The sequence below is a fragment of the Stegostoma tigrinum genome, chromosome 8, assembly GCF_030684315.1.
Source record: "Stegostoma tigrinum isolate sSteTig4 chromosome 8, sSteTig4.hap1, whole genome shotgun sequence".
Lineage (NCBI taxonomy): Eukaryota > Metazoa > Chordata > Chondrichthyes > Orectolobiformes > Stegostomatidae > Stegostoma > Stegostoma tigrinum.
In genome coordinates this window covers 31,015,691-31,041,661 of record NC_081361.1, presented here as the reverse complement: position 1 = coordinate 31,041,661, position 25,971 = coordinate 31,015,691, and the positions used below count along the sequence as shown (strand labels likewise).

The 25,971-nt window shown below is 43.3% G+C and overlaps 1 long non-coding RNA gene across 2 annotated transcripts in view; it reads left to right on the top strand.

The window, feature by feature from the left end:
- The window catches only part of LOC125456629 (uncharacterized), a 50,273-nt gene extending 26,453 nt beyond the window's left edge, over positions 1-23,820 (top strand). The window contains exons 3-5 of one of the 2 annotated variants that reach the window (XR_007248483.2): positions 10,758-11,374; positions 15,292-15,421; positions 23,420-23,820. This is a non-coding gene — a long non-coding RNA (uncharacterized LOC125456629). Of the gene's footprint in view, positions 1-10,757; positions 11,743-15,291; positions 15,422-23,419 lie in introns of those variants that run through there. The other variant, XR_007248482.2, reaches the window with a different exon arrangement.
- Positions 23,821-25,971: the final 2,151 nt, after the last annotated feature.

Here is a 25,971-nt window from a genome sequence, read left to right as displayed (position 1 = left end):
TTCCAGGCCTCGAGAACCTATTTTTCTGTGCCATTTTTTCCATCGCTTGCTTTTCCTCTGCTGTTTTGACATTTGTACCTCTTCGGGACTCATCATCCGTTTCTTGTCACGTCTTTTAGCTCTGCAGCATATTTACGTCTGTTGCCCATTCTGTCACTGTTCCTTTTCCCCTCACATTTCCCCATAACCCACCCTTTGCCCTGGCTTTGAAAACGGTTAAATTTCTAACTCCTTCCAGTCCCGATCAAAGTCATTGACTTGAAGCATTATCTGTTCCCACAGAGGTTACCAGACTTGCTGAGTTTTTTTTTCACAGCATTTTCTGTTGTACTGTGTCTCAGTTAATATTTCAGTGCACCTTTAAGAGACGTACTTACAATTAATTTTATCTACATGTGACTGAGGGCATAAGAGTTACATAATCCACCTTCACTCAGGCCACTTGAATCATGACGTATTGGGGGAGGAAAGATACTTTTTGCATCCAGTGGCTTAATACTAGCCCAAACACAGATGTGTCCAAAGACCATAAGGCATAAGAGCTGCAGTAGGCCATTCAGCCCATTGAGTCTGCTGTATCATTCGGTGAGATTGCAGCCGATTTAATAACCCTCAACCGCACCTCCCTTCCTTTTCCCCATAACCCATGATTCGCTTACTGATTAAAAATATCTGCACCTCAGCTCTGAGTAGACCTAATGACCCAGGCTCCCTGCAGGCGTGTGTAAAGCACCTAAAGACAGGGAGAAGTACTGACCCATCTCAGCACTCATGGCCCCACAAAGCTATAAAATCTGGCTCCCAGCAGCTCTTGGCTCGTGCCTTTTCTACAGTCGGCCCAAGTTCAATTTCTTGAGTTGAAAGGTTGTTGACTTAATATCCACTCCAAGAATTTAAACATAAGATGGCGAGGGCACATGTAGGACAGTGGTAGAGTCCCTATCTCTGAGACAGGTGACCCAGACTCAAGTCCCACATGCTCCAGAGATGTGCTACAACACGTTGGAACCAGGTAATTAGAAAATACCTGTAAACACAAGAATCTGAGATAACAAAGTGTAGGGCTGGATGAACACAGCAGGCCAAGCATCATCATAGGAGCAGGAAAGTTGATGTTTCGGGCCTAGACCCTTCATCAGAAATTGGGTGGAGGGGAAGGGGGTGGAAAAGAGGGTTCTGAAATAAATAGGGAGAGAGGGGGAGGTGGATCGAAGGTGGATAGAGGAGAAGATAGGTGGAGAGGAGACAGACAAGTTCAAGAGGTGGGGATGGAGCCAGTAGAGGTGAGTGTAGGTGGGGAAGTAGGGAGGGGATAGGTCAGTCCAGGGAGGACGAACAGGTCAAGGAGGCGGAATGAGGTTAGTAGGTAGGAAATAGGGGTGCAGCTTGAGATGGGAGGAGGGGATAGGTGAGAGGAAGAACAAGTTAGGAAGGCGGGGATGAGCTGGGCTGGTTTTGGGATGCAGTGGGGGAGGGGAGATTTTGAAGCTTGTGAAATCCACATTGATACCATTGGGCTGCAGGGTTCCCAAGCGGAGTATAAGTTGCTGTTCCTGCAACCTTCGGGTGGCATCGTTGTAGCACTGCAGGAGGCCCAGGATGGACATGTCGTCTAAGGAATGAGAGGGGGAGTTAAAATGGTTTGCGACTGGGAGGTGCAATTGTTTATTAAGAACTGAGCGTAGGTGTTCTGCAAAGCGATCCCCAAGCCTCCACTTGGTTTCCCTGATGTAGAGGAGGCCACAGGGGGTACAGTGGATGCAGTATACCACATTGGCAGATGTGCAGGTGAACATCTGCTTGATGTGGAAAGCCTTCTTGGGGCTGGGATGGGGGTGAGGGATGAGGTGTCGGGGCAGGTGTAGCTCTTCTTGTGGTTGCAGGGGAAGGTGCCGGGTGTGGTGGGGTTGGAGGGGAGTGTGGAGCGGACAAGGGAGTCACAGAGAGAGTGGTCCCTCCGGAAAGCAGACGAGTGGGGAGGGAAAAATGTCTTGGATGGTGGGGTCGGATTGCAGCTGGCGGAAGTGTCGGAGGATGATGCATTGGATCCAGAGGATGGTGGGGTGGTATGTGAGGATGAGGGGGATTCTCTTTTGCTTTTTATTGCAGGGACAGGGTGTGAGGGATGAGTTATGGGAAATGTGGGAGACACGGTCGAGGGTGTTCTCGACCACTGCGGGAGAGATGTTGCGGTCCTTGAAAAATTAGGACATCTGAGATTTACGGGGGGTGGAATGCCTCATCCTGGGAGCAGATGCGGCGGAAGTGAAGGAATTGGGAATAGGGGATGGAAATTTTGCAGGAAGGTGGGTGGGAGGAGGTGCATTCTAGGTAGCTGTGGGAGTCCGTGGGCTTGAAATGGATATCGGTTTCTAGGTGGTTGCCTGAGATGGAGACAGAGGTCCAGGAAGGTGAGGGGTGTGTTGGAGAGGGTCCGGGTGAACTTGAGGTTGGGGTGGAAGGAGTTGGTGAAGTGGATGACCTGTTCGAGCTCCTTGTGGGAGCTTGAGGCGGCGCCGATACAGTCATCAATGTTCTGGAGGAAGAGGTGGGGTTTGGGGCCAGTGTAGGTGCGAAAGAGGGACTGTTCCACGTAACCTACAAAGAGGCAGGCATAGCTTGGGCCCATGCGGGTACCCATGGCCACCCCCTTTGGGTGTAGCAAGTGGGAGGAATCGAAAGAGAAGTTGTTGAGGGTGAGGACGAGTTCGGCTAGGTGGATGAGGGTGTCACTGGAGGGGGATTGGTCAGGCCTGTGGGACAGGAAGAAGTGGAGGGCCTTGAGGCCATCTGCATGGGGAATGCAGGTGTATAGGCACTGGACGTCCATGGTAAAAATGAGGTGTTGGGGGCGAGGGAATTGAAAGTTGTGGAGGAGGTGGAGGGCGTGGGTGGTCTGACATTCCTAACGGAGTGCTGCACTGCCATAGACATTGTTCTTATAGACCAATTATTTGACCAAGGCAGCATCTGCCGTTTCGGGTGGATGTGAAAAGATCCCACTGTGTTAACTTGAAGGAGGTTTGCCCTGCTCTCCTGCTTCATACTTAATCTTAATTACCAAATAAGCAAATTGGGTGCTTTTCTCACTGCTGCGTTTTCTCTCACTACAGTCAGTACACTCTTGGGCTTTTTAAAACTTGATCATGGGATGTGACCATCACTGGCAAGGCCAGCATTTTTGGCCCATCTCTAGTTGCCTTCGGGAAGATGGTGTTATGTTCCGTCTTGGACTGCTGTGTTCATTAATGTGTCAATACACCCTTCACTGCTGTTAGGAAGGACTACACCAGGGTTCTGACCTAGTGATAGTGAAGGAATGCCAATATACTGTCAGGTCAGGATGGTGTGTGATGAGGAGCTGTACTTGCAACTGGAGATGTTCTAGTGGCTGTTGTCAACCTGTCACTCGTACAGCACAATCCTGCTGAAGCTTGTTAAATGCTCTGAGTAAGTTGAGTCATCAAGTGAGGAATATGACGCACATGGCTAGTTGTGCAATAAGGTTTTTCCACTTGGCTTTTAGAGCAGCCAAAAGGGATAAAAATAAAAGGAGTGGGCAAAAATGTTTGCTTTTACCATCTTACAGAGGGAGTGAGAAAGAACATTTTTTAAAAGATTAATTCATGGAGTATGCACATTCAGAGCATTTATGGCCCATTGTAAAGACTATCTTTTTTGCTATATTTTTGATAGTAGACTGAAATGGAAATAGAGCTCTTTTAAAAACAAAAAAAAATGTTAAGTATTTCTGCATTTTGAAAAGCAAAGTAACGTGATGCTCATTGTAAGTGCTGTTTGCACGGCTTCTTGTTCAAGCAGGAGGCAGCATCCTGGTTGGCAAACAAACTGGACCCAAGGGGTGTACATGTATGAAGCTTTGGCTGATGTTAAATAACTGGCTGCTTTGTGGACTCATGACAAAGGCCTTCTGCCTGCCAGCAATGATGTGATTTGCTCGCAGGTTGATGAGCGGCTTGGGGGTATGTATGTTTTGACAGAAGCGACTGTACTTCTGCAAAGGCAGGAGCTGTCTCTGTTCTCCTGAGTTAAAAGCACCTCAAGCCTGAATAGAGCCAGTTTATTTCCCCTTTCCTGTTGCTGTAAGCAGAGACTTCGAATTACCAAGGCAAAGATATTTGTAAGTGGGAAGCGATCACACTGTGCTTCCTGCAAACAAGTGAAAGTAACTGGCGAGGGAAGATTGAATAACAGTGTCTGTAAACCCTGTAGACAAGCTGCTGCCTTCCCAGACTTTCCTTCCAACTATAGCAGCAATGCATTTCTCCCTGTCAGTGCCTGTCTGAGTGTATGTGTAGAGGGAGAGTCTATAAGAGGTTTAGAGTTTTACCTGGTGGAGTTTCTATGCTGAAAGCTCACAATTGTTTATCTGCAGTTAGCATCTATTTAGGTACAGAAACCTGGAGGCAACCCAGATTCTGGAGAGAAGACTGTGTTTTCTGTCAGCCTGGGTGTGGAAGATAGGTGAAGTTGGGAATTCTGCATCTTTTTTAAAACCTTTAACTTTTGTACCGCCTCCAGGAATAGCAGGCTTGATTTCCTGTCAGTCTCAGCCTTGAACACACTTAATGGTGCAGCCTTGACAGTCCTGGACTGTAAAGAATTACACCGATTCACTCCCCTCTAAGAAAAAAAAACTTCTCCTCTCAATCTAAAATTTGCGATGGCTCGCTTTGTTAAGTCTCCTAACATGTTTCAGTAAGATTGCCTCTCAGTCTTCTAAACTCCAATGAGTTAAAGCCCATCCTACTTAACATTTCCACACACAACAGTCCCTCCTCACCTGGCATCCGTGAACCTTCCTTACTTTTCCTTAGATAATGGACCCAAAGCTGTTCACAGTATTCTAGCTGTGGCCAGACTAGTGCCTTGCATAGTTTTAGTCAAACCTTCTTTTATATGCTTTTCCAGGCTGGCAGTGGTTAGCTCATAGCGTAAGGATCCTGGTTCAATTCTGCCCTCAGGTGACTGTCTGTGTGGAATTTGCACATTTTCCCTGTCCCTGTGTGGGTGTCCTCCAGTGCTGCAGTTTCCTCCCACAGTCCAAAGATGTGCAGGTTAGGTGTATTGGCTGCACTAAAGTGCCCGTGGTGTCCTGAGATGTACAGGCTAGGGGGGTTAGCCATGGGAAATGCAGGGTTATAGGGTGAGAGTGTGGGTCTGTGTGAGATGCTATTCAGAGGCTCTGTGTGAACTCGAAGGGCCAAATGGTCTGCTTCTACACTGTAGGGAATCTATGATTCCCTTTGAAATAAAAGGCCATTCTATCTCCCTTCCCTACTACCCGCCGATCTTGCACACTCGCTTTTTGTACTTCATGGATGAGGGCTCCCAAATCCTTCTGTTTTGGAGTGAGCCACTGTAAGTCTGTACGCAGTATTTACTAGGAAGGGAGTTCTATGATTTGAACACAATGACTATGGCAAACAGCAATAAATTTCGAAGCCAAAATGATGTGTGACTTGGAAAAGAAGTTTCAGGTGGATGTGTTCCATGACCTGTTAAGAATTAAAGGTTGCAAGTTTGGAAGGAATTGCTGAAGAAGCCTGCACAAATGGCTTTAGTACACCTTGTAGATGATTCACCTTGCTGCCACTGTGTTTCAGAGGGGTGAAGGAAATGAATATTTTAAGGTTGATGGTGGGATCAAACTTTGACCTGCGCGGTGTTGGGCATTTTGACTATTGTTCGAGCTGCGACTATTCAAGCAAGTGGAGAATATTTCATCACACTTTGACTTAGATGGAGGAAGGCTTTGTGGTGTCAAGAGAACAGTTATTCTCCACAGAATTCAACAGGGATAATGTCAAGTGGAGATTACTAAATTTACCTTGTTGAAGATGTTCAATATCGATTATCAATAACTATTTCCCGAATGGAATTCCCAGGTAGCTAACTGGAGGTGGCCAAGCTGAACTGAGCTTTGCTTTTACTGGCAGCTTTGAGCAGACGGTTGCCACGTTGGCTCAGTGGTTAGCACTGCTACCTCGCAGTGCCAAGGGCCCAGCTTCAATCCCACCTTGGGCACCTGTCTGTGTGCAGTTTGCATATTAGAACATAGAACATAGAACATAGAACAGTACAGCACAGAACAGGCCCTTCAGCCCACAATGTTGTGCCGACCATTGATCCTCATGTATGCACCCTCAAATTTCTGTGACCATATACATGTCCAGCAGTCTCTTAAATGACCCCAATGACCTTGCTTCCACAACAGCTGCTGGCAACGCATTCCATGCTCCCACAACTCTCTGCGTAAAGAACCTGCCTCTGACATCCCCTCTATACTTTCCTCCAAACAGCTTAAAACTATGACCCCTCGTGCTAGCCATTTCTGCCCTGGGAAATAGTCTCTGGCTATCAACTCTATCTATGCCTCTCATTATCTTGTATACCTCAATTAGGTCCCCTCTCCTCCTCCTTTTCTCCAATGAAAAGAGACCGAGCTCAGTCAACCTCTCTTCATAAGATAAGCCCTCCAGTCCAGGCAGCATCCTGGTAAACCTCCTCTGAACCCTCTCCAAAGCATCCACATCTTTCCTATAATAGGGCGCCCAGAACTGGATGCAGTATTCCAAGTGCGGTCTAACCAAAGTTTTATTCTCCCATATCTGCATGGGTGTGCTCTGGGCTTCCTCCCACAGTCTAAAGATGTGCAGGTTAGGTGGGTTGGCCATGCTAAATTGCCTGCAGTGTTCAGGGGTGTGTAGATTAGACAGGTTTGGGGAATGGATCTGGGTAGGATACTGAGGGTCAGTATGGACTTGTTGAGCCAAAGGGCCTGTTTCCACACTGGAGGAATTCTATGGATGATGATGTGGCAGTCAGAGTGCTTCCAGTTGCAGTAATAGTTTTTTTTAAACCAGGTGAACTGGTTCTACAGTAGACCATTTTGGATAGTCTGGAGGGGGTGTTTGTTGGTGAGTGGGGAGGCTTTGGGGATTAGTTCCAGTTGATGTAGGCCCAAGTGACCGCCAGATATCTGCCAATTGATTGTTTAACTTATGATTCATGTTCAAGAGAATAAACAGCCATTCCTTTATGCTGATTTCAGTTCATTCCTTCTTGAGTATGTGAATCACTGTTTCTGGATTAATAGGATGTATGCAGGTACAAGAAAGCTGCTGCTACAGTTTTTAAGTAGAATTTGAGGTTATAAATTCTGCAATCTGTCTAGTTAAAACATTCTGAGAATAAACCAGCTTGAGTCCTGGTCTAGATTTACCATGGAAAACAGAAAGCACAAAAAATATACAAGTTGCAGAGGTTGGACCACACTTTTACACTTAATAAATTATATTTCATCTTGAACTTTTGGCTTTTTATGATTTGTGCACTCTGAGGTGACGGTGAAACAAGATAGCTGAGCAGGAAAGAGAGGACAAAACAGGCAAGCACTGTTCAAAATTTTTAAAGTATCCGCAGAAAAGAAACATTTGACAACAGGCAAAATGAGAGATTTAAGATATCACAAACATGGAACATCCGCAAGGGAAATTCAGTGCGGATTAAAATAATAAGTGAGTGTATGTTGTAATCTTTGACACTGCCATCTTCCTGAGGAAGATTGGAATTTCCTCACTGTGTACGGAATATCATCAGTGTTAAAGAACAGGGCACGCCCACCCCGAGCACAGTGGGACCTTAGATATCAACAACCCGAGACATAACAAATAATGAATTGCTCCACTGGATACTTCCAACACTGTTCCATTTTTCAGGGATCCCTGCTGCTGAACCATTGCACCAGTATGTCAATGCAGGGACATGGTCACTGTCCTACAGATAGGATGAGAAAATAATTGAAGTGTATAAACAACTATAAAGAATGCAGACTGTACGTGAATACAGCTCAAATAGGTTCAGTCGCAATCGATGTCTTGACAATGGAGGCAAGCACAAAGAGAAGCAATTCAAATAATAGAGGCGGGAATAACAGTCGGTGCTGGAATAAGGAGAGCTGAAAAGGCAGTTGTGCAAAGTTGTGGAGGTGGTGGGACAATTAAGAAAGTGACAGCAGCTGCTTCAGAGACCGGGAGAGGGAGAGAGACCAGGAGAGGAAGAGTAGGATGGGGAGAAGGTAGAGAGATGTGTGAGAGAGAGAGAGAGAAGCTGGAAGAGCGAAAGAAAGAGACTGGCATGATTAGAGAGACAAGATCAGTAGAACTTGGAGGTTGAGAGAGAGATTGGAAAGAGGTGATGGGAAAAGTGAGAAAGAAAGAGCGAGAGAGAGATAATCGGAAGGACAGAGACAGGAGAGATGAAAAAGAGCCTGAAATAACTCCATGAAGGTTGTTATCCCATCTACAAGTCATGTTTTATTTACACGTGTGTAGTAATTGACGCTGGTCCAGCAAGCATAAACCCAGTTCTCAGAGTGAATGGGACTTCTGACACTCCAGTTTATATCTGTCAGCCAGGGCTCCCTGATTGGACCCGATTAATCGCAGCAATCAGGAAGCTCACATTATGTGAGGTCCACCTGGCTGACCTCATTCTAATCACTACAGTCTCCATTGGATTTCACTGATCTCCTGGTTTTAGTAACATCAACAAGTTTAACCTGTTGACTTCATCAGATTTCACTTGAAATACTTCACGTGAAAACTGGTTTCACTCAACCACAAAAATGAAGCAATGTACATGTAGCAACTGGCTCCACAGTAAATCCAGACTAAGTTTACTCTTCAGTTGATCGGTGGCAAGACATATTTTAACCGAAATGAGAAATTAGTTGAAACATCTGAAATCAGTTTGGTCTCTTCCGATTACTCCCATTTCACACCAGCTAATGTAAATTTATTTTCAAAGTGAGGATGATGCATAACTTGTGTCAGTGTTAGAAATGAAACCCCTTCAATGCCATTTTCATTTTAGCCCCTCCCTCTTTTACCTACCTTTTTTTTGTTATTGTTATCTTATTTGTTCATTAGTTAATTGGGTGATTTGGTGGTGGGTTTTTCAAAAGGAGACACACACAAAAGGCTGGGTTCTTCCTCTAGTGAGGTGTTGGCTTACGAACAGGGAAAGGATCTTCGCCGCGATCAAGCAGCTTGTCACCAGCTTCTCATGGCCATTTTATTTCTGAGCAATGATAAAGTGGGTTGAGTAGGCCATTTACGTTGGATGATGATTAACTGCGTTGGTCAGTGGCACCGACATCTAATGAAGAAACTTTTACAAAACTGATTATATTTTTTTCCTGTCGTTCCAGTCAGAAGAGAAATAAATTTCTCAAGCATATTGTTTTCTAACTTCTCATTTTTTTGGGGGGCTGTAACTCATTCGAGATTTAAGATAGCTTGTTTTGACTGAAATCCTCATGCAATGTGCTTTTATTTGAAGTCGATGGTCATGTTGCTGCAATGACAGAATAGTAAATGAATGATACAATGAGATCAAAGTTGCTTTTTCTTCTTCATATACTTAATTAAACTGTGTATTTGACTATTTGAGATGGATCTGCCAGGCTGAGCATGGAAGTTTTCTAAAAGTCCCAGACACTTCTCCACAAGTGGGGATTTTATATACATGCTGTTGAGACAACCACAATTTTATTTTAGCATAATGACCATTTTAACCCTTGCGTAAACGATCCTAGCTGTGGATTTCCTGTCTTATGGCAGGGCTTCCGGTTCTGAAGCATGAATTACTTTTCCAGCAGTGTTTCATGGGTCAAATTTGGATCTTCAACTGACTGAAAAAACATTCACAACTAGCTTGATGAGAGGGAGCAAGGACTGCAGATGCTGGAAGTCTGAGTGGATAAAATGTGGAGCCAGGGGAACACAGCAGGTCAGTCAGCATCAGAGGAGCAGGAAAGTTGACGTTTCAGGTCGGGGACTCTTCTTCAGAACTCAGTCCAGATGAAGGGTCCCAACTCGAAACATCGACTTTCCCGCTCCTCGAATGCTGTTTGACCTGCTGTGATCCTCCAAGCTCCACATTTATCAATTTACAACCAGCTTCATTTTTAGCCAGACAACAGCTAGTATTAATAAAGTATTCCTGGCTGAAACATAAATGGTGAGACCTGGAGGAAAGAACAATGAGTGAGACAGCTCGGAAACAGACCCTTTGGTCCAACTCGTCCACGCTGACCAGACATTCCAATCTGACCAATTGGCTCATATGCCCATCCAGATGCCTTTTAAATGTTGCAGTCATACTCGTCTCCACCATTTCCCTTGGCAGCTTGTTCCTCTGTGTGAAAAAGTTACCCCTCGGGTCCTTTTTTAAATCTCTCCCCGCTCACCTATGCCCTTTAGTTTTGGACATGGCATATTAAAGAATTTTTGGACATGCAAGAGCAAGATAATTTGCCATGGACACAGACCTGGTGGGCAGATGGGCCTCATCCTATGCTTATGACACTGTTAGACTGGCTTGGATTAGAATGGGAGTGGTGGTATGAGGGAGAGTAAATAGAGGAATAACCACACTTTTTGGGAGGATTAATTACAAGACAAAACTAAGGTGGGGAAAAGTGATGGAGTGTGAAATTTTGGCAGTCCACTATTTATTCAGATCTTGACTAAGCAAACAAGCTTCACAGGAGAATGTCATTTGCATTCACATTTATTTTATATTTAGCAATTTGTTTTATCTTCTATGTTGCCTCATAAAGGAATGTACTGAACATGCACAGTGTTTCACATAATGCCCAAAAACTCTGAGTTACGTATTAAGTCTTGTGGGTACATCTGATTCGCTGCATGTTGTTTCATTCTTGATAGCACACTTCGAGGGGACATCTAAAACATTGCGTGAGGAATTATTCTCCAGTCTGCCGAACACAGGAAAACAGACCAAAGGATGCCCCCAAAACTCGAATTTTCTTTTAACCAACCTGATCAAGCATCAAATGACACACACTCTCTGAAGCAAGCGGGACTTGAACCTGATCCCTGATGTCCAGGAACAGAGGTGAGGACTGCAAAGCAGTTGGAGAGACAACCTCAAAAGCTCTAAATTGGACTTCATTATGGGAGAGTCAAAGAAGCCCGGAGACGCCCAAGTGTTGAAGTTTCTGTCATCAAGCAGTGTCAGAAAACAAGAGCCAAATCTGTTTTCAATAGAGTCAATCACACACTGCAAGGCTACTTCCCTCCAACACTACTTCCAAGTTTATTATTTGCGATAGAACTCACAAATCAAAACTTGGCTTATCACGTGTGCATCAATACAAATCTTGCCTGAAAATGTTGTCTCCTTGCCCAGGCCCCCATCCATCAAAACAATAAGAGAATACATCGGTTTCATTTGGATATCCTTCGTTGAAAGGACTGCAAGTGAGCATTTGGCACTGGAGGTGATGTAACGTTGACAGGATTTGCAAAGAAACGTTTCAAAGGTGCGCTCACACCCAAAAAATAATGTTTCTTTTGTTCCACCATACTATTATTTTCTTACTCCATTTGATATTAGATAATTAAGCAACTGATTCCTCAAATATTAGTAATTAGTGCGAGTAATGACTGAATTGCTCACAATCCACACATACAGTTCTGTAGTTCTCCCGGACAAGTCACTTCAATAAAGTTTGGTTTATGCCTGAATAACAATGACCTTTCTTTCATACATCATTAAACTAGCCATTGTTTTATGTTGACACAAGGTTAACGTCATGAGTTTGTAGTGATCAGATTTCTGGCAATTGCTGTCATTCTAATTGTGGCCATCGTTTTATAAAAGATGAGCCAAAGCCTGCACATAGTGACACCCCCCTCCCCCGCAATAATTCCCAGCTAGAATGCAGTTGATGACACATGGCTGATCGTGGCTTCAGTCCACATTGTTGTAAATTAATATTTCCCACAAAATTTATACTATTTATGTATCCTCTGCACCCTGCATTTTGTTGGACAATTTGTCCTGTTGCTTCTGGGTCATTCTGTCCATTGCAGCTGATTTATGAGTTTAGAGACTCAGTTCAAATTGCAAGCCTATCTAGAATGCATAGAGAGACACAGAAAAAGTAAAAGCAAACCCAGGCCTGGAATAGCCTGTCCAGCTCCAAGGGCTGCTGTTGTTCACTCACTCATGAGCTGGTGGGGGTAAATAGTAAACTTTTTATTTTGCTGTCTCACTTCACTTTAACCCAGCATACATGACAGAAACAGACTCTTCGATCCAATTCATCCATGCCAACCAAGCTTCCCAAACTAAACTCGCCCCATTTGCCTGCATTTGACTTTTCTTATTCATGGACCTGTCCAAACGTCTTTAAATGTTGTACCTGCATCTCCCACTTCCTCTGGCAGTTCGTTCCACATATGGATCACCCTCTGTGTGGAAAAAGTTACCCCTCAGGCCCCTTTTAAATCCTACTCCTCTCAACTTAAAAATATGCCTCCTAGTTTTGAACTGCCCACTTGGTGAAAGACCCTTACTATTCACCTCATTTATGCCCTTCATGACTTTATAAACCCATATAAGGTGACCCCTTGTCCTCTTACGCGAGGGGGAATGAGTCCCAGCCTATCTGGCCTCTCCTTATAACTCAAACGCTCCAGTCTTTGCAACATCATGGTAAATCTTTTCTGAACCCTCTCCAATTTAATAATATCCTTTGTACAACAGGGCAACCAGAACTGTACACAGTGCTGCAGAAGAGGCCTCAACAACATTCTATACAACCTCACCATAATGTCCCAACTTCTATACTGATTGGTCTAAGCAAAGACTAGTGTGCTAAACACCTTCTTAGCCAACCTGTCTACCTATGACACAACTTTCAAAGAACTATGTACCTGAACCCCTCGGTCTGTCTATTCTCCAACACTATCCAGGGCACTACCATTAACTTTAAGTCTTGCCCATGTGTTTGGGAGTCAAGTTAAATTCAGCAAAAATGTTAGAGGGTCAGAAAGTTAGATTCAACCTGTCAACTTCCATGTTGAACTTATGCTCTTTGAACTACTTGAGTACAGTACACTCAGGAGAGCTGGATTGTTCTATTAATAAATGGAAATTGCTCAACAGCAGTGATGTTTCAACACACTCTTAACTGTAATGTTGCATCAATTTCCCTGGCTTCCTGGAAGTTGTCAGTAAAATCTGGGTGCAAGCATAACAGTGAATGAAAAAGCTGGCTGCAACACATGCCAACATGACCACGCAGATAAATCACATGACAGCATTTGATCAGAATAGTTCTGCAGCAGATTTTCTTCCCACACTTTAAGGCTTACTGGTACGTGGGAAGTTGCCTGAGCAGCAGAAGTAGGAAGAGCCTGCCATTCATAGATTGAATGGATTGCAGATCAGGGTCTTGGGGGATGGGGGCGTAGGCAAAGAGCAGCAGGGGTGAGCAGGTGAGGGGCAGACATTTCACAGCACAAATGGATGCTGCCACGTTTCACTTTCGCGTTGACAGCAGCAGTTCTTTCACATTCTGCCTTGGAAGCCAGTCTGTGATTCATGGGGAAAGATGTCACTGGGAACCTTTAGTTTTATCGCGCTGTCATCTCAGACAATGTCTGTGTAATTTAGTTCTAATTGAAATCTTGCTACCTGTGTGCACTGTCCATACAAAGGAACAAGAACAGTTGTCTGCTGTCCATACTGATCCTGGAAATCATCAAAGATGCCGAGCCTTGCATGTGATATTTGATTTCACGTTCATCCAGAATAGGATTTTAAAGCAGCAATTGATCAGTATTTAAACTGACATTTTTAAGTATAGCCTTAACATAGCTACTTGATTAATATCTTATTTTCCAATTACAATTTAATTTATGTTAATCTTCTGTTTCGGTCTGGTTACTAATAATGCAATTTTCTTAATTAAAACACGAGCGTGGTTATAAGTGCAGAGTCTTAATATAAAATTGTCTTTCATAGTTAGCATACTCTGGTGAATATAATCATACAGCCTCCAGGTAGGCAGAGACTAGATACACTGTTAGAATCCCGGCTATCGGTAATACTGGATAAGTAAGTTTCCAGGTGGGACACAGCTTCAGAGACCATAACTTTAATTTTTGTTATTTTTACAGTGGTACTCTGTCACTGAACAAATTCACAGAGGCTACCAATTCACTTCTAACCGAAAAAAAACACAAATTATTAAAGTACGGACCATATTACACTAGGCAAGAAATATTGGAACATAGTCATTATAGTTTTCAATTAGAAAGATTCAACTCTTTTACCCCAACAATAACCTTACAGATATTCAAACAGTAAGTGAAAGTTCACTCCTACCTCCCCACTAAAGCTTCTTGTTCACCTGGCATAGCTATAATCAGTTTCATTTTCAGCAAATTACTGTGCATTCACTTGATGCAATTTCTTTAATTAATATGTATGCACAAATCCTTTTAACTAAGCTGCTAACTCAGCTCTCTATTCAAGCTGAACATGAGTTCCTTGTAGAATGGCATCAACCTTGTAGGATCTCTTCCTTTCTGACATCCACACAAATTCTTGCTTCTGCAGTTTTCATCTGAGGACAAATCAGGAATTTTGCTCTGCCTCACCTATTTCTGGAGACTACCTCTAACAACACCTCTGCTGTTATGGACTTCTCTCTGAGTGAACTTGTTTCCTGCCCCTGTCCCTTGGTTACAATTAGCAAACACCTCCACAAAATCTTTGCTCGGTAGTTCGGAAGTCATTTAGCTAAAATTACGTGCTGCCTTGGAATTTTTCTTTTAAGAACTCCCTGTGGAAAAAGACTTTCCAATCTCTTTTTTTTTAGAAAAAGACCTTACCAATACAAAATGAAAATTCACTTTTCTCTACTTCAGGGCATAAGTTCCCAAATAATAAAAATAATACATTATGAGCTTTTATCACTGCAGCCTAAAAGATGAGCAATGGGCTCTCTTGGAAAGGTCCACATGCAATGACTAGATTGGAATTGCCCAAGAATTTGTAACTTCTGTTGGTTAATTAACCTGTATCTGGAGCCCTCTGAAAAAATATCTACAATTCTGTGTTAGTTCAGACATTTTTTAATCTCGATAGGTACCAGGAACATTAGACAATTAAAACTTGTTCTAACTCTGAGATAACTATATTAGTAACTTCCCAACCACTTTAACTCAGTTCCTCAAACCCCCAAAAATCAGTTTTACCTGGCCATGACCCCTCCCCGTCCCCTTGATCCCAACTGTACCCGACCTCATGCCTGACTGCCTCTCCCCAATTGCTACTCTTCCCTCCCCTCACCAAAGTCCTGCCAGCCTGACCCCTCAACCACTTACCTTCTCTGTGTAGTCTCCCAAGGAGGCTTTGCGCATTTAAACTTTGTTTGTTTTTCAGCCTCCAGTCATTAGTGCTGTGAAGAAAAAGTGGGGCATAGTTTCCACAAAGAAAATATGTGGTCTTCTTTGTCAGGATTACCATACTTGAAGACTTCTGTAGGATGCACAACCAGCCCAAAAGCCAGCAGGTATAGGTCTACGCAACTTTTTGTTTGACCTGGTTTCTGACCCAGTTGGGAAGATTTGGCTAATTTGAAAGCAGTCTGTGTCATAGAGTCACAGACATACAAGACAGAAACAGACATTAATTTATCCTAAATTAATCTCATCACATTTGGCAACATTTGGCCCATATCCCTCTAAACCTCTCCTATTCATGTACCCATCCAGATACCTTTTAAAAATTGTAATTGTAGCAGCCTCCATCACTTCCTCTGGCAATTTGCCCACACACACTCCATCCCCTGTGTGAAAAAGCTGTCCCTTTTTAAACCTTTCCTCTCTCGCCTTAAACCTAAGCCCTCTTGGACTCCCCCAACCACAGGCAAAAGACCTTGGCTTTTCACCCTATCCTCACTTCTCATGGTTGTATAAACCTCCATAACGTCACCTCTCAGCCTCTGACACTCCAGGGAAGCCCCAGTCTATTCAGCCTTTCCCTAGAACTCCAGCCTTCCAGTCTCAGTAACATCCTTGTAAATCTTTTCTGAACCCTTTTAAGCTGAACAACATCCTTCTATAGAAGGGCGACCAAAATTGAATGCAATATTCTCTAAGTGGCCTCACCAACGTGACAACCACAACATGATGTCCCAACTCCTATACTCAATGCACTGACCAATGAAGGCAGGTGTGCCAAACACCACCTTCACCACCCTGTCTACCTGCGACTCCATTTTCAAGGAATTGTGCACCTGCAGCCCTAGGTCACTTTATTTGGCACCGCTCCTCAGCCTGTGGATGGGCACGTTGGCACCGCTCCTCCGCCTGTGGATGGGCACGTTAGGCTAAAATCTGCTGCCGTGGGTTCACTTTGTGAGTTAAGTGCCTTATTCTGCTGTTGATCCAAACCTTGCACAATGTTATGCTGAGCACACACTTCATGATCTCTCTACATAGCTCTGAAGTAACCTCTAAGTCTGACTCGGATTCTGAAGCTCAGCTACAACACTCCGATGGTTTGATCATTTCTCTGATGGTCATATGATGTTCACTGTACCTCCTAGGCTTCATTATTTGACATTCTGATGGATGGGACTAGCTTCTTTTAAAAGGTGTATTCCCTGTATCTCAGCAGCCATCTCTCAAAAGAGAGGTAGGGGTATTAGGGCTGCCAGGGGTATCAGCAGCTCCCAACAATCCCGTGCCCCTTTACAGGAATAGAACCCGTACAACATGGAAGCAGATCATTTTAGCCCATCAAGTACACACTGACCGTTCGAAGAGCATCTCACCCAGACCCATCCCCCAACAATCTCCCTGTTGCCTTGCACTTCCCCTGGCTAATCCACTAGCCTGCACATCTCTGGACACTGTAGGCAACTTAGCATGGCCAATCCACCTAATCTGCACCTCTTTGGACTGCGGGAGGAAACCGGAGCACCCGGAGGAAGCCCACACAGACATGGGGAGATGTGCAAGCTCTACACAGACGTATGCATGAGGGTAGATACAAGCCCAGGTTCCCTGGCACTGTTGTTTGTTCACATTCAAAATGAAGAAGTCAGGGTGAAGCATAATGGGGCTGAACTGCAAATGTTCTATTTAATGATTATTTGGAAATTGTTGATAGGCCTGAAGGCCCATAATGGGACCCCACATGAGGGGTTCTGAAGAAGGATCACTGAAATTGAAACATTTAACTCTGTTTTTCTCTCCACAGATGCTGCCAGAGTTGTTTCGCCAGCATTTTTATTATAGATTTTCAACCTCTGTAGTCCTGTGTTCCAATTGATTTAGATTGGTTGACTGGAAAGGCAGTCTAATTGATTAACAGTGGGACATTTGAATGGAGTAGATTAGTAACTTTTGGCTAACAGTGAACAGGGCCCAGTGCTAAAATTGTCTGTGTGTGAATAGTTTTCTCTAAATAATGAAATGTTAAAGCATGTAATTCTCCTGGAGGCAGAAGACCATAACATTATTTAGATGGAATTGGAAAACTTACATAAAAGGCGACAAAGGAAATAGAAGGGCCTGAGATTAGAACATCCAATTCCAGTTGTGGCTTTGCATTCATATAACAGCTCCTACATCATTGATTTCAAAGCCGTACCCAGTCAGTTACCTTCATTGGTCGTGGACTTAGTTTCTGCAATAGCATGAATGGGAATGGTTTTCTAGGAATTTGAAGCCATGTGTTGAAGACAGTCCGGAAAGAATCATTATGAATTTCAGTTCAACAAGGGCAGCTACCTTTACATATGTATTGCTGGATCATAACAAAGGGCAACACGAGTGATCTGTGTAGAGGCCTCAGGCTATTTTTAGAGGCACAATAATGAGAATGCTAAAAATTGTAAGCTATCATTAGAAAGTGCTGGAAAAACTGAACAGGTCTGGCAGTTCCCTGTGAATAAGGGAATTGAATTGAATGTTAGGGAGGAAGTTACATGGCTCCTAGCAGAAATATTTGTATCATCTGTAAACATGGGTAAAATACCGGAGGACGGAAGGGTGGCCAACATTTAAGAAAGGCTGTAAAGAGAAGCCTGGAAACTATAAACCTGTGAGTCTGACACTGGTGGTGGTTAAGTTGTTACAGGTGTTCTGAAAGATAGAATTTACATGCATTTGGGCAGGCAAGGATTGATTAGTGACAGTCAGCACAGTTTTGTGCGAGGAACGTGGTGTCTGAGTTGGACTTTAGTAAAGCCCTTTGACATGGTTCTGCATAGAAGACTAATTAATAAAGTTGGGTTATGTGTGATTCAGGGTGAGCTTGCCAACTGAGTACCAGTTCGCATTAGAAGAGAGACAGAGGGTGATGGTAGAAGGTGTTTTTTAAACTGGAGACCTACGACTGGGTGGTGTCCACAGGGATCAGTCGTGGGTCCACTTTTGTTTGTGATTTATGTAAATGATTTGGTTGAGAATATAAATGTTAATGCATTTGCAGATGACACTAAAATTGGTGGTAAGGTGGAGAAGGTTATCTCCGATTACAAAGAGGTCTTGATCAATTGGATTAATGGATTAAGAGTGGCAGATGGAGTTTAATTTGGATAAATGTGAGTTATTGTGTTTTGATAATACGAGCAAGAACAGAACTTATATGGTTAATGATAAGGCCCTGGGTGATGTTGCAGAACAGAGGGACTTTGGGGTTCAGTAACATAATTCTTTGAAATTCGTGTCATAGGTAGATAAGGTGGTTAAGGCAGTCTTTAGCACATTTCCTTCATCGCTCAGACCTTTGAGTAAAGGAGTTGGGATGTCATGTTTAGATTGTACAGGATGTTGGTGAGGCTTTCTCTGGAGTACTGCATGCAGTACTGGTCGCCCTGTTATAGGAAGGATAGTATTAAGCTGGAGAGGGTTCAGAAAAGCTCTAACAGGATGTTACTGGGAATGGAGGGTTTAAGTTATAAAAATAGACTGGAAAGGCTGGGACTTTTTTTTAAACTGGAGCGTAGGAAGTTGAGGGATGAGTCTGATTGAAGTTTATAAAATCAGGAGGGGTATAGATAAGGTAAGTGACAAGGGCCTTTTCCCTAGGGTAGGGGAGTTAAAAAGTAGGGAGGATATTTTTAAGGTGAGAGGAGAAAAAATTACGAAGGACATGAGGGACAACTTTACACAGAGAGTGATTTGTGTGTGTAATGAACTGCCAGAGAAAGTGGTGGTTGCAGATATAGTTACAACATTTAAAAGAGATTTGGATAAGTACATGAATAGGAAATATTTGGAGAGTATGGGCCTGAAGCAGGTGGGACTAGTTTAAATTGGGAACATGGTCAGCATTGACTGGTTGGACCGAATGCATGACTCTGTGACTTGATGATTTAACATGTCAGTCTGATGACTTGTTCATTTGGGTTAGAAATGTTAACATAAGACAACTTACAAATAATAGTTGCCACTGTGCGAACCTGTAGGGGCCATTGCTAAGCCTGCATTTTTGTGGAGTCTGTGCTTGTTTCAGGTTATCCAGCCCTTCCCACCTATCTTCTTCCAGTTAGTCTTGAACAGAGAGAGAATAATCTGCATCTGCTACCAGCATTCTACACCTGTCTTAACTTGCTCTGATACTGGACAACCTTTCCCTTAACTTCTCTCACTTCCTCCAAATAAAAGTTGTTGATGTGGGAACATACTATTTTTGGCTGCATTGCTGTCAGGTGAGATATGCAAAGCTGCACTTCACAATTTAATTCTGACTTCTGCTCAACCTGCCTGACCCCACTTCTGCAAATAAGCTGTTTAATCAATGTCGATTGTAAGTATATTCACCCATGTAGCTTCCTCAGATACATTCCCTCTCACTCTTCATCCCATAAGGTCTTTGTCCATTCTTTTAATTCTCCAACTCTGCTGTTGTTCTGCTGATTTAAGCTTCTATACCATTTCTTCATTTCCCTCAACTGAGGAACTTTTCTCACCAACACATAGTGTGTTTTTAGGGCCTTTGGCCACAGCTGTCATTGCCCAGACTTCTGCTCTCACCTCAGACCCTTTGATCCAGAGGATCCACCTTCCTTAAACTTCAATGGATCACCCACTGCCACTTCCTCCATGCAACAGCCTATTGCCGCCAGCAAACACGTCTTCATGTGCACTCTTCTTTCAGAATTCTGCAGGGACTGTTCACATCGTGTCATAGCCCAGTCCACACATCAAGTGTTGAAGGTGATTTATTTTCTTCAATCGGCCAGCAATGCCCATACACCACAAGTAAATTATTAAAAACCTCCAATACTTTCTCAATACCTTCTCTTCCCATAGCACCTGTAATGAAAACACAGAATATATGATAATTGTTCTTTCACCTCTTTCTGTTTCATTGTCCAACACGCAGGGCTCTCCTTTCTGTGATGTACTTGAAATTCCTTCAATTTCGTATGTTCACTGCCCATGATACAGTCTTATTTATACTGGGGGGACCAAACACAGATTGGGTGATTGTTCTGCAGTTCATTGCCGTTCATTTCATGAGTAATTACCTGCCATCTTAATTTTCCCCTCCTACTCTGAGTTTGCTCTCCCACACAGTGTGAGGCTGAAATTAAACTTGAGGAACAGTACCTCATCTTTCCATTAAGCATTTCCTGAAGTCTTCACAACTCAACATTGACAACTTCAGATCCTAATAGTTGCTTGACGTTTTAGGACTGAAGTCACTGGTATGAATTCCATTTTTTATAGAGTCATAGAATTGCACAGCACCATAACAGACCCTTCGGTCCAAATATCCTAAACTGATCTGGTTTCATATCCCTCAAACTTTCCTATTCACGTATCTATCCAGATGCCGCATAAATGTTTTAATTGTACCAGCATCCATCACTTCTTCTGGCAACTCATTCTACGCATGCACCACCCTCCATGAAAAAAGTTGTCCTTAGGTCCCTTATAAATCTTTCTCCTCCCATTTTCAATTTATGCCCTCTGGTTTTGGACTCTCCTACTCTGGGGAGAAAGTCTTGGCCGTTCACTCTATCCGTGCCACTCATAATTTTGTAAAGCTCTATAGAGTCACCCCTCAGCCTCTGGCACTCCAGGGAAAATAGATCCAGCCTCTTTATATAGCCCAAACCCTCCAAGCCCAGCAACATCCTTCCAAATCTTCACTGAACCCTTTCAAATTTCACAACATCTTTCCTCTAGCAGGGAAACCAGAAACTCCAAAAGTGACCTAACCAATTTTCTGTACAGCTTCAACATGACCTCCCAACTCCTATACTCATTGTACCCACCAATGAAGGCAAGCATACCAAACACCACCTTCATTATTCTGTCTACCTGAGGTTCCACTTTCAAGGAACTTTGAACTTGTACCCCAAGGACTCTTTATTTGGCAACACTGCCCAGGAGCTTACCATTAAGTATATAAGTCCTATGCTGATTTGCCTCACATTTATTAAAATTGAACTCCATCCGCCACTCCTCTGCCCTCAGCCCATCTGATCAAGCTTCCATTGTACTCTGAAGTTACCTTCTCTGCTATCTACTAAACCACAATTTTGATGTCATCTGCAAACTTAGTAACCATACCCCATTAATTTACGTCCAAATCATTTCAATAATTGAGAAAAAGCAATGGACTCAGCACCGATCCTTGCGAAACATTGCTGGTCACAGGCCTCCAATCTGAAAAGCAACGCTCCACCACCACCCTCTGTCTTCCACCTTCAAGCCAGTATCCAAATGGCTGGTTCTTCATGTATTCCATGTGCTCTAACCTTGGTAACCAGTCAATCATGAGGAACCTTGTTGAAGCCCTGACTGAAGTTCATATAGACAATGGTCACCACTCTGCCTTCATCAATCTTCTCAACTCAATCAAGTTAGTGAGGCACGATTTCCCATGCACAAATCTATGTGGACGATCCCTAGTCAGTCCTTGCCATTCAAAATACATGCAAATCCTGTCCCTTAGGTCCCTTATAAATCTTTCTCCTCCCACTTTCAATTTATGCCCTCTGATTTTGGACTCTCCTACTCTGGGGAGAAAGTCTTGGCCATTCACTCTATCCATGCCACTCATAATTTTGTAAAGCTCTATAGAGTCACCCCTCAGCCTCTGGCACCCAGCATTAACATCAGGCTCACCAGTCTATAAATTGCTGGCATTCCCTTACCAAATTCTTAAATACTGATGCCATGTTAGCCAACCTCTAGTCTTCTGGCACCTCACCTGCGGCTATTGATGAATAAAACAACCCAGTAGAGGGCCTAGCAATCATTTTCCCCACCTTCTCACAGAGTTGGGGAGTACATCTGTTCAGGTCCTGGGGATTTATCCACCTTTATGCATTTTAAGACATCCAGCCCCTACTCCTCTGTAATATGGACACTTTTCAAGATATCACCATTTATTTCTCCAAGTACTCTAGCTTCCATATCTGTCTCCACAGTAAATATTGACGTGAAATATTCATTTGGTATCTCTCCCATCTCCTGTGATTCCACACACGTGTGGCCTTTTAAGGAGCACATTTCTCTCCCTAGTTACTCTTTTGTCCTTAATGCATTTGTAGGATCCCTTTGGATTCTCCTTAACCCTATTTGCACGGTTATCTCATTTCCTGTTTTTGCCCTCCTGATTTCCCTTCCATTTAATCATATAATCTGTCCTGCCTTCTTCCCAAATATGAACAATCCATTTTCACCTTTCCACTCCTCTCTCTTCCCCCGCCCCACCTTAATTAGTTCAGATCTCTCACATCTGCAATATTTCCATTGATCTGAAACATTAACCTTGCTTTTCTCTTCATCGCTGTGCCAGACTCTGCTGAATATTTCCAATACTTCCCATTTTATCTATAATCTAGTTGTAGAGAATCATTACATTAAATTATTAAAGAATACAATTATAGCTGCCATTTGTATCATATCTTTAAACATAATACAATGTCCCAGATGATCTTAGGACCTGTGGGGCAAAATATTGGCTAAAATCAGATGGTAGATTTTAGGGAGGGAATTGAAGCAGCAGAAAGATTTTTTTTAAAAAAGTGCCATGGTTTAGAAATGGAATTTCAGAGCTGGATCCTTGGAGCTTAAGGCACGGCTGCCAATGGCACAGTGATGAAACGTAGGGACTTGCAGGGATACCAGTGCAGGTAGAAGATAGGAAATCCATCCAAAGTGTAGTGCAGTTCTGTCCTGGCTTCCATAGTGCAGGAATACCCAAGCACTTTTGAGTCAGAAACTATGGAAGAGTGACCACTGTGGATGATTGAGGAACGGGACTCGAAATAAGTTGATGGGGAAGCAGGATTCTGGCAAATGGGCAAAACAAGAGGACTCTGGACAACAAACAATTTCACTTATGGTATTGGGTGGTGCCCCCAGGATAGCTCACGAGTATTGTTGTGTAGCTTTTTGGCTCATCAGCACTGAAAATGGGCTGCATGTTAATTCAGAAGGTGTGTTGTCCCTGAACATAAAGCTGAGAATGTTTAAAGACAAATGGAGCATCAAAGCAGCTATTAATTATCCTGTTGTTTTCTATTTCTCTATAGTGCTGCACTTCAAGAATGTCAATTTGCAGGCGGCTGTCAATCAAAACAAGAACAATGGCGTGCAGTGCAGCAAACAATTCACAAAGCAAATGGGATGTTAGCCTTTGTTGCATAGGAATGGATGTATAAAAGTCAGGAAATTTTGCTACAATGATACAGGACATTGATGAGACCACACCTGGAGTACTCCATAACTATTTTCATCTCTTCATTTAATGAGTGATGTCCTTGCATTGGAGGCAGTTCAGAGAAGATTCATTCAGTTGCTTCCTGTGATTAATAGGTTTTCATATGCAGAAGAATTGAGCCTATTTTTATTGACCAGGTGGGTTGTGAAACTGAGATAGTAGGAACTGCAGATGCTGGAGAATCTGAGATAACAAGGTGTAGAACTGGATGAACACAGCAGGCCAAGCAGCATCAGAGGAGCAAGGAGGCTGATGTTTTGGACCTAGACCCTCTTCCGAATTTTTTTTTTCTGAAGAAGGGTCTAGGCGTGAAATATCAGCCTTCCTGCTCCTCTGATGCTGCTTGGCCTGCTGTGTTCATCCAGCTGTACACCTTGTTATCTTAAGCTGAGAAACTGTTGTCTTTCACAGGGCAATCTGGAACATGTTGGCTCAGTGGTTAGCTCTGCTGCCTCACACAACCAGGGACCTGGGTTCAATTCTAGCCTCAGGTGACTGTCTGTGTGGAATTTGTGCACTCTCCCTGTGACCGAGTTTCCACTGGGTCTCTGGTTTCTTACCACAGCCCAAAGACATGCAGGTTAGGTGGATTGCCCATGCTAAATTGCCCAGGGATGTGCAGGGTTTGGTGGGTTAGCCATGGGAAGTGAAGGGTTACAGGGACAGTGTAGGAGTGTGGGTCTGGGCAGGATGCTCTTCAGAGGGTCAGTGTACACAATGGGCCAAATGGCCTGATATCACACTGTAGGAATTCTAAGTGCCACCGAATGACTAGATGACGCAATTTCTGAATAAGATGCCTCCCATTTAAGATGCAGATAAGGAGGAATGTTGTTAATCTTTGGATTTCGGCACCCAAGGGGATAGTGGAGGCCACATCATTGAATATATTCAAGCCCGAGTTAAACAAATTATTGATCTCCAAGGGAATCCAAGGCTATGGGGCAGATAATAAAAGGTAATTAAAGCTATGATCAAATCAGCCATAACCTTAGTGAATGGTGAAGAGGGCTCATTTGGTCAAGCGGCCTACTATTGCTTCTATTTCTAATGTTCAATCACCAAAAGATATGGGGAGAAAGTGCGAATGATGACATGGTTCATATCATGGCCAAACAAAGTGAGCATCAAACTGCAAATACACAAGAGTTAGAGTAATGTCCATTCAACCATCCGCTGAAAAGAAATTGGAGCATTTACCACAGGCTACAGCATGTAAAATTGTACGTTGCCACCATGACTTGAATTCTCCGAGTGTAAGCCAACATCAGCCATGTCACAATCTGAAGTAATTTCTCAAATTGCTCCAGAGTGTCTGAGCCTCTCACTAGCTCAGGGATGAATAAAAAGGCATACTTTGGCACAGAGGGTGTGCAACTGGAGCGCCCACATTCGAGGGCGGGGGCATAAGGAGGCTATAGAAGTGAAGTTTATTGTCAATACCCTGCGAGTGGTGGAGGTGTAAACATAGGGTGTAATAAGTAAGTAGATTGTTCTGTGTAATGGCAACCATTAGTAGCTGCTGATTAATCCACTCTGCTGCCACCATTTCCTTTCCATGACTGGGTTTAAGAGCCTACATGATTTACAGTGGTGCACAAAATTACAAGTGTGTTTTAACAAGAAGAGGAACTTATCTAAAGCAAGGTGTGGTTTATTATGATAGCAATCAGGCACAAGAGTTAATCATTTAGTAGTTAGGATATAGTGGAAAACAGGAGATACGTTTTGTTGAAGCTTTTCATCATCAGGACAATTTGCAAGAAAGGGAAGTCAACATGTATGCTGTACAAGAAAAGAGTGCTGTTTAATCAGTAAGCACACTCTGACTGCTAGGGACATTGCAATGAAGAATGCACCAGTTAGATGATAACTGTCAGGTTGCTTGCAAAACTAAAAGTAGTGTCTAACATTGGATATGAGCCTCTGATTGGACAACATTTTCTAACTAATTCTAACATGCTAAGAATTACCCAGATGATCAATTTGGTGATTGTCATTCATGCTCTCAATGTGACACACTTGTACATACTGAGAGCTATATGGATGGATACACAGCAGCCCTGTACTTTACACTCTGAAAGAACTTGCATAAACACTCTACCTGTTTCAACTCAATAAAACAGGTAACAGCTATTCTTTGATATGTTGCCCGGGACAAAGCCTTCACTGATCAGGGTTAACCTGCCTGGTCTACCATTTAAACAATGCTTGGCTGTTAACTGTATTTCCTTCCACTGGATAGGCTGACGTCAAGCTTCCATGGATGATAAATAGTCAGATTAGCAGCACTCTTCCGCTGTGGTGGAAGGCAGTGGAGAAACATAAAACACTTCGACTATTTTGTTTCCAAGCATCCTCGAT